Source organism: Puma concolor, chromosome C2 (genome assembly GCF_028749965.1).
Source record: "Puma concolor isolate L17-30 chromosome C2, mPumCon1.1.hap2, whole genome shotgun sequence".
Taxonomy (NCBI): Eukaryota; Metazoa; Chordata; class Mammalia; order Carnivora; family Felidae; genus Puma; species Puma concolor.
In genome coordinates, this window is record NC_141675.1 from 22,323,978 (window position 1) to 22,333,612 (window position 9,635).

Below are 9,635 nucleotides of genomic sequence, written 5' to 3' on the forward strand. Positions count from 1 at the left end.
TTATCCTTTGTGGTTTACCCTGACCCATCATATAGTTCGCAAACAATTTCTTCTGCTTTTAAATACAGATGCAAAGTTCTTAATTTGAATTACTGCATTTTTCAGTTTTAAAAGTTCCATTTAATTATTTTTCATAAATTCCAGTTCTTTAATATTCTCCATATTGTCATCTATTTTCTTAAACATATTAATCACATTTATTTTAAACTCTGTGTTGTATAATTCCACTAAGTGGGTCCTCTGTGGGTCTATTTTTATTTCTAGGAATTCCTGGTCATTTTCAATTTAAAATTGAGTATTATATTTGAAAAATTATAGAGGCTCTTGATGATACTATCTTTCTCCAAAGAGGCCTCACACCATTTTCTGGTAGGCAGACAGGATGGATGCAGTCAGTATTCATTAACTTAGCAACTGTTCTTACAAGTTTAGGATGTGCTCCTTCTAAGGCTTTATGATGTTGGTTTGTCCCTGTCCCTGGGATAGAGCCATTTTAGGATCCCAGCTGAGAGTCCAGATGAGGTGTTTACTGGGGCCCTTACACTCTTTAGGCCTTGAATTCTTATTTTTGCTTCCTTAGCACTTGAGACTGCCCCAAATTCATTTTTTATTTTCAGCATCTTTATGTTCAGCTTCTTGATTTTTGCCCTATGCAGTGTAAGCATCCAACAAATGCCTTGGGTGGAATGCCATCATGTGTTAGACGTCTCTCCCTTCTCTTTCTTTAGGAACTTGGTTACTCAATTATTGGCTGCCTTAGGAGACCCGGGTTCTGATTTTTGTGTCTTTATACTGATGAATTTTCAGAAGCTCTATTTTTGTAGTTCTTTTGCCAGATTCAGACACCATGCAAAGTTTTTGCAAGTGCTTGATGGTAAAAGTGGCTTACTTGGGTTACCTTTCTGAGACCTTGGCTTCTCAAGTCCTAATTGCCTTGGTGGCTCTCTGAGCCTTCAAATAGGTTTTCTTTTTGGTATTGTATTTAGTTTTTCTAGTTGTTTTTGGAGGAAGGGTTGTTCTTCCATAACCTATTGTATCAAATCATATCACATCAATTATATCATATCATGAATACATCATCTATTATGTATTTTTTGTCACCTGAATTTTATAACGGCATGAATATCTTCTATATTTTATAATTTCTATGAGTTCTTGGATGTAAATTATCTTCTTTTTTTGGGGGGGAATTATCTTCTATACACATTTATATGTATTTTGTGTGTGTGTGTTTACAGGGGGATCCTGTGTACTTTTTTAGTGCTGGAGGCCTCTCTGCAGGGCAATTTTATTTTTGCTTTGGCTAGAACTCCATTTTTGTATCAGTTTTCATATTGATTTCTGTGATTACATGTTTAGGTAGTTCATATTTGATCCTCACACATGCATATTACAAGATCTGATTTCTTTCAGGTTATTCTGTCTCTACCTATGGCTTGAGTTGGGTGACTGATTTATGCTGCAGTTTTGGGCTGGTGGGTTGAGATTTTCTGATCTTTTTTTCAATGAAAATACATTGTTTTCCTTGTGTCTGGATTTAGTTGATGAAATTATAGTGTGGATCATGTGAGCAGAATTGTGCAGTCAATCACCATGTCTTTAAAAAAGGACACTTGATGGGGCGCCTGGGTGGCGCAGTCGGTTAAGCGTCCGACTTCAGGCAGGTCACGATCTCGCGGTCCGTGAGTTCGAGCCCCGCGTCAGGCTCTGGGCTGATGGCTCAGAGCCTGGAGCCTGTTTCCGATTCTGTGTCTCCCTCTCTCTCTGCCCCTCCCCCGTTCATGCTCTGTCTCTCTCTGTCACAAAAATAAATAAATGTTGAAAAAAAAATTAAAAAAAAAAAAGGACACTTGATGAGCAAATTTAGACCCATTATGTGGAAATACTGTTATTTATAGAAGGTAATAAACTATCAACATATTATCCACAAGAGATTTATAGACTGAAATTAGAAAACCTTGACAAAGTATTTATAGAAATTAGTGAAAGTGGGAAAGTTATTAATAAATCTAATATACATTAATAATTCTAGCTTCAAGGCTAAAATGTAGTGGTGTTATTCTTGGAATGTAGAGAGAAGGGAAATGAATCTTAATATATTAATTATTATGTATAGGTACTTCATATATTTTATTTCATTTACTTCTCAAAACAATCTTGTGAGGTAAATATTAGTTTCTTCATTTTGCTGGCAAGGAAACTGTGACCTACAGGAGCATCTCATTTAAGGTCACAGAATTCCTGTAGATGTAGCTTATGTCTAAATTAAATTAAACTTATTTCAGTTTGATCAGAATATATTGAGTGGAAACTGAGGTACAATGGTGGAAGAAGACAGACCGGCTCCCTGACCTTTATAAATGAATGAGATGCCCTTTTGGCTTCTTTTGAAACATCTGCTTTCCTCTGCCATTGCATATCTCATTCTGTACATAATAATCTTTTTAGATGTTTTCTCTTACTCTGGCTGTGAGTTCCTTGAGTGTAGTGACCTAACCATACCCATCTTTGATCTCTAGTGTTAAATGAATGAACAGATAGTAATTGCTAAATCTAATGTTCAAATGGAGGTTAATTTTATATAAAAGTTGTTCACCTTAATCCACGGGGCCATAGAAAGGGGAGAATATGTTAAGAAAACCTGCTTAATGAAATATGCCAATAATATGCTCTTCAGTACATGAGCTATATGTCAGCAGGGTTAGAATGAGTAAGTTTGCACTTTGATTTTGGAAAGAGAGTTGGCTTTGATAATTTATACAAATAATTTCCCCCTTTCATATCACATTTCATCTTTTTTTGAACAACAGGAAATAAAAATGACTGATAGTGATATAAATGGCCATCTTCAATTTCTTTTAAAATGTTTTGCCTTTAAATATATTTCTCTTATTATTTAAAGTGTAATGATTTAACAGTGACATAAATGGCTAACTTCTCCAATCTTTTAAAAATAGTTTTGCTCATAAATACATCTTCTTTTATTATTGAAAACACAATTCTAATGGATGGTTGGTATAGTTTCCCTAGGATAGTTTGAAATTGCTTTATCAGGTTAATTTAGTAAGACTCAGTTTTTGACAGCTTCTTTAGAAAGCTATGGCAGTGGGTACACACAGGCAAAGCTGTTATAACATGGGAAGTGTGGAAAACCATGGTGGTTTACAGAAGACTGTGGTTTATTTAAATCTCATAAAGGAGTTTTGAAGTGAGTGGTCCAGGTGAGGACAGCTCAGCCCCACACAGCCACTTAAGGACACAGGTTTTCTTTCATCTTGTGGGTTCCTCTACATTCTAGGGCTTTGTCTTCATCTATATGGTCAATCTTAGGTACACCAGACTGGGAGGAGTGGATGACCAGGGCAAGTAATCCTTTCTCATAAATTAAGTGGAGCATAAGTTGCGCACTTTACTTCTGCTCATGTTAAATTGATGATGATTATATGGCTATACTGAGCTTCAAGGCTGATCAGGCAATATAGTGTTAATTGGGCAACGATTGCTTAAACCCTATTACTATAGAAGAACAGGAGAATGGACTTTGCAAGATAATTAGCAGTCTCCACTGCCAGTGGCAACACCAGAATTGGCAGGGCAGAAAATGAGTGTTGGGGGGCTGGGTTCCGGAAAATCTTTGGTATTTATTGTTCATAAATGAATTCATGTGGCTAAGCTGCTTTCATGAATTTGAGGTTTTACACATTTTAATATTGAGAAGATTTTGTTTAGTTAGTCCTGAAAAATCTCTATTCCAATATGGGGTAGCTAACACAACATAATTCCCGTATCTTTTTTTATGAATCAGCCAGAAATACATTACTTGTCCGTTGCCCATGTGTCTGGTTAATTGGTTGTGGATTCCAAAGCACAGACACCAGGAGTTTTGCTTTACTGAGTGTTGAAACAATAGCAGACATAAATGACTTTCTGAGCCATGCAGGCTGCAGTTTGAATTTAATAGAAATTTATCAAGTGTTGCTCATTGAAGATGAAACTTTTGATATCAGCTGTTGTCAAACCATTCTTGCTTGGTCATTTTATGTTCTTTGACTGTTGTGTTCTTTTTTTTTTTTTTTTTTTTTTTTTGCTTGATATGAGAAATTTCTTTAACAGAACTTTAACTGAGACATGTGAAGTAACCAATCTAGTCGAGGACTTAAAGTATTAGTTTTAAGAAGAAAACCATTTGTAAATTTTATTTAAAAGTCCTTAGAATCTTTTTGTCTAATAAGTTGCTGAGTAAATGTAAAAGTAGAAACTAAAATATATAAAGCATATAACCCTGCTTTAGAAAATATTTTAGGTGTTTGATCTTAAATGTGAATTGATGGAATAGAGCCCTTTTGAGCCCCTCATGAATCAAAAGTGGTGTTTATATTATGTCCTGTGTGGGCCAATTTATCTTTATTGAAAATATTGGTTTGTAGATGAAAAAATATGAAAAGTTGACTGTTTATCTAATATGGCAATTCAACTTGAATGGAACATTTTATGGGCCCTCCTCATTTATTTCTGCTCTCCTCTACTTCTAATCCCAGTTTGTGACATGATATGGGTTAAGGTATTTAGAATGCTGATAATGATGTTGTAGGACAGACTCGACAGTTTTTCTTTTTTTTTAATTTAAATTCAAGTTAGTTAGCATACAGTGTAGTCTTGGCTTCAGTAGAACCCAGTGATTCATCTCTTACATATGACACTCAGTGCTCATCCTGAAAAGTGCCCTCCTTAATGCCCACCACCTATTTAACCCATCCCATCATCCATTTGCCCGCCAGCAACCCTCAGTTTGTTCTCTGTACTTAAGACAGACTGGACAGTTTTATGGTTGGTTCTAGAACAGTTAGCTATAAATTGGGGAGTGAATACTCACTTGTTTTTGTTTTTGAAACTATTCTGTCTCTACTAGTGCTTTGTTACTTAAAGTGTGGACTCTAGACAAATAGCGTCTGCATTATCTGGGATCTTGTTATAATGTAAAAGTTGAAACTCTACTTCAGACTTGTTGAATTAGACTCTGTGCTGTGATGTGCTGTGCACATCTCTAGATGACTCTCTATATATTTAAACTTGGGAAGCACTGTGCTAGAATATCAGTCATCTGATGAAGCCTAGTTATCTATCACTTAATGGGACTTTAATAAGACAACCTCAGATTTACAGTTCCGTAGATAGCATATCTCAGTTGACTCTAGTCTCCTTGAGACTTTGGAAACATGGAACACATGGTCATCAGATAATTGCAGTATCTCCTTTTAACCTGGTTTAACAGTCTGAGCTGACAAAAATGGAGATGCAAACCATTAACAATACAGATATCTCACAAAGGAGTTTTGTCCAGAATATACAATAGATTCTATGACTGGATAATAAGAAGCTAAATAATCCAATAAAAATGGGCAAAATATTTGTATAGACACCTTACAAAGAAGATATTTGAATGCCACCCCTAAGCACATGGAAGATGCTAAATATCATTAACACAAAAAATACAAATTAAAGTCATAGTAAGATTGCTTTGCATGCCTACTCGAATGGCTAATTAAAAGGGCGACCAGTACTAAGTAAGTGTTGGAGAGGATGTGGAGCACACATACACTGCTATTGGTAGTGTAATATGGCGCAGCCGTCTTTGGAAAACAGTTTGGTAGTTTCTTATAATGTTCAATGCATGACACAATAATTACACTTCCAGGTATTTACTCATGGGAAAAGAAAATATATATCCAAACAAAGAATTGTATACAAATGTTCATAATGGTTTTATGCATATTAGCCCCAAACTGGAGAAAACCCAAATGTCCATCAATAGATAAATGCGTAAAGAAACTATGGTATATCCATACAGTGGAATATTACTCCACAATAAAAAGGAAGGAACTACTGATACATGCAACAACATCGATGAGTCACGAAAGCTTTATGAGGAAGGAAGTTTTATCCCCAACCATTACATACTGTATGATTCCATTTATAAGAAATTGTAAAAAAAGGGAAATCTCACTTACAGTGGCAGAAAGCAGATAAATGCTTATGTGGGGCCAGGTGTTCAGAAGAGAGAGGGAGAGAGAGAATCCCAAGCAGGCTCCTGCACTATCAGTGCAGAGACCGACATGGGGCCCAATCTCACAAACCTTGAGATTATGACCTAAGCCGAAATCAAGAGTTGGATACTCAACTGACTGAGCCACCCAGGCACTCCATTTTCTTATTATTTTCTTATGGAGTGCTGAGTCCTATTTTATTTATTTCTTTATTTATTTATTTATTTATTTTTTTAATTTTTTTTTTCAACATTTATTTATTTTTTGGGACAGAGAGAGACAGAGCATGAACGGGTGAGGGGCAGAGAGAGAGGGAGACACAGAATCGGAAACAGGCTCCAGGCTCTGAGCCATCAGCCCAGAGCCCGACGCGGGGCTCGAACTCACGGACCGCGAGATCGTGACCTGGCTGAAGTCGGACACTTAACCGACTGCGCCACCCAGGCGCCCCAGCTGAGTCCTATTTTAATGGTGAGGGTTAAGCCACAACTTTCTGTAAGGAGGATAGGTGCATATAGATCATAGTCACCTGTCCGGGGAGCTAAATACTCAAGTTATATATCATGCAGGATTCCTCATAGAAGTGCCCTTCTCTAGAACTTTCTAGATGATTTGAAAACAATATGCTTTTATTAAAGGCCTGTTGCATTTCTTAAAAATCTCCTATTGTGGACATAATTTACAAATCTATAAATTGACTTTTGTGTTCCTTATTTGGCTTCATCAGTCCCCACCCTTATACACTGCTTTGTAGAAGGCTTGTATTTCTCTTGCATTTCTTTGAAGAAGCTATTAATTTCTACATCTGCATGTTTGCTGTTCCTTCTGTTTGAAATACTTGTTCCTTTTTATCCATTTGAACTTACGCTGATCTTTCAAATTTCTGTTTCTCTGGGAAGTTTTGGTAGCCAACTATAGGCAAAGTTAGTTGCCTTTATCTTTCTGTACTATAGTATCTTGTACATAGTTCCATTAGGAATCTTAACCAATGTCAGTAGTTTATTTAGATACCTGTTTCCCTCATTATACTATGAAGACATTGAGGGCAGGAAATGCTTTCTATTTCTGTTTCCCTATTGCCTAACAGAGGCACAGATGCAGATCTTGATAAACAAATCCATGTTGGTACTAATAAAATTAGTTTCAAGTCTTAGGGTGAAGCAAGTGTTGAATCTTTGAAAAAAAATGCTGTATTTTCTTCTAATAATAATGAAAGGTAAACAAAAATAATGAAAGGTATATAACCTATTCCCTTATTTCTCTGTTAGAAACTGAGAGCAAAATTTTTTTTTTTTTTCAACATTTATTTATTTTTGGGACAGAGAGAGACAGAGCATGAACGGGAGGGGCAGAGAGAGAGGGAGACACAGAACTGGAAACAGGCTCCAGGCTCTGAGCCATCAGCCCAGAGCCCGACGCGGGGCTCGAACTCACGGACCGCGAGATCATGACCTGGCTGAAGTCGGACACCTAACCGACTGCGCCACCCAGGCGCCCCTGAGAGCAAAATTTTTGATGAACAATTGTACAGCTTCTTGATATTCCCTGGTTTGCTTGTATCTATCTTTGGTCCTATTTTAATCATCTTTGATCTTATTCTGCTTCTGTTTTTATTGTAAGCAATCCCAAATGTATTTTAAGATGTAAAGACCTGAATAAAAAACTGAACGCTATGAGGCTGGATTCAAGGGGAGGGGATGCCCTTAGAACATCTTGGGGCCAGGAAGGGAGCCAGTGCCCTTGATGTTTCTGGAGGAGGGGAGAACATTCAGTGTTCATTCATCAGAGGCAAAGAGGAATCTCCCTAAACATTTTGTTAAGTCCTTAACTGGGATCAGTTTAAGGAAAGGTATAGAGATTCTCTGATCTGTTGGGTGTATTAGTACATTATATAGTCAAATTTGGATAATGTGATTCTCATATTTTCCAGAAGGCTTTCAGTTCCAAGAAATTTAACAGTAATATATTTAAGCATCTTGGTTTTTTAAAACTGTAAGGCAATTTTACATTGGAAATACAATTGGCTTTCTAATTGCCAAGGGGAAGAAACACACTAGTGAATTAGAACCTGAAATCTTTATTCTTTAATCTTTATTTCCTTTGTTATACTCATTTGCCTATCCTCATCTCCTTGTTTTCTCTCCCACATGCTCCCTTTTCTATTAATCCGACTTCCACATGCAGTTTTGGTTTTCAAATACTTTTCTTTGGAGTGAATCAGGAACACATGGGATTTTGCTCCCTGCCTCAGATATTTCCACCCACTGCCAGTAAGCCCCATGGAAACTTGAGCTTCTTGATTCTTCACTTACCTTTTAGTTTAGGAAATGTGTGGCTCAGAGGAGTCAGAGAAAGAAGGGCCTTCATCTTCAGGTTCTAAGATACTAATTCACTTATATAATGAATTCAAGTCTTTGAAAGTCTATGCCTGGGATCTCACTGCATCCTGAGCTCTGAAAAACCAAATTTGTGTCACCTGATTTATTCTTTCTTTCCACTCCTATGAAATTTTTCTACTTGTCCTACATAGTCCTAAAAAACACTTGTTTTGCTTAAATAATACACAAGAGAGTTACATAAATCTAGATTGGGTAAAAAGAGGAACAAAGAGGCCAAGAGGGTCTGCTAAGGTAACTAAGAAGCTACTTAGAGTCCACTATATCTTTATTATACAACTACCTGGAGCTTTGATGGAAGTTATCTATATGGCCACAGGTACAACTCTATCTTTACGGACTAGCATGACTTCTACTCCCTGGGACAGTCTGAAGATCTTCCTATGATTTAACTTATACTTTATATCCTATCCCAGGGGATGGTAAATTATAGCTCATGGGCCAAATTTTATGTTTTTATATGGTCCATTAATTAAGAATGGCTTTTACATTTTTAAATGGTTGACCAAAGAATTAAGAATAATATTTTGTGGAACCTAAAAAATTATGTGAAATTCTAATTTCAGTGTCCATAAATAAAATTTTATTGGAATATTCTTTTTTTATATGAAGCTTATTTTCTTTTTTTTTTAAATATTTTTTTTTTCAATGTTTATTTATTTTTGGGATAGAGAGAGACAGAGCATGAACGGGGGAGGGGCAGAGAGAGAGGGAGACACAGAATCGGAAACAGGCTCCAGGCTCTGAGCCATCAACCCAGAGCCTGACGCGGGGCTCGAACTCACGGACCGCGAGATCGTGACCTGGCTGAAGTTGGACGCTTAACCGACTGCGCCACCCAGGCGCCCTGAAGCTTATTTTCAAATTGGTTTCCATACAACACCCAGTATGAAATACTCTTTTACATACGGTCCACAGCTGCTTTCCTAGGACATTGGCAGAGTTGAATAGTTGTGACAGAGACAATATGGTCCACAAGACCTAAGATATTTACTGTATGGCTCTTTACAGGAAATATTTGCTGAGTCTGGGACTAGACTTGTATTTCTCTTGGTTCGTGTACCCCCTTGTTACACCCTGGATGTATAAGCTCATCCCTTCATTGCTTCCACTGGAACAAAAATCATTCCAATCAAGTCTTTGTATATTTTTGAGGATGTTCACTGAATTTTGGGAGAGAGACGTAAGAAGGGAT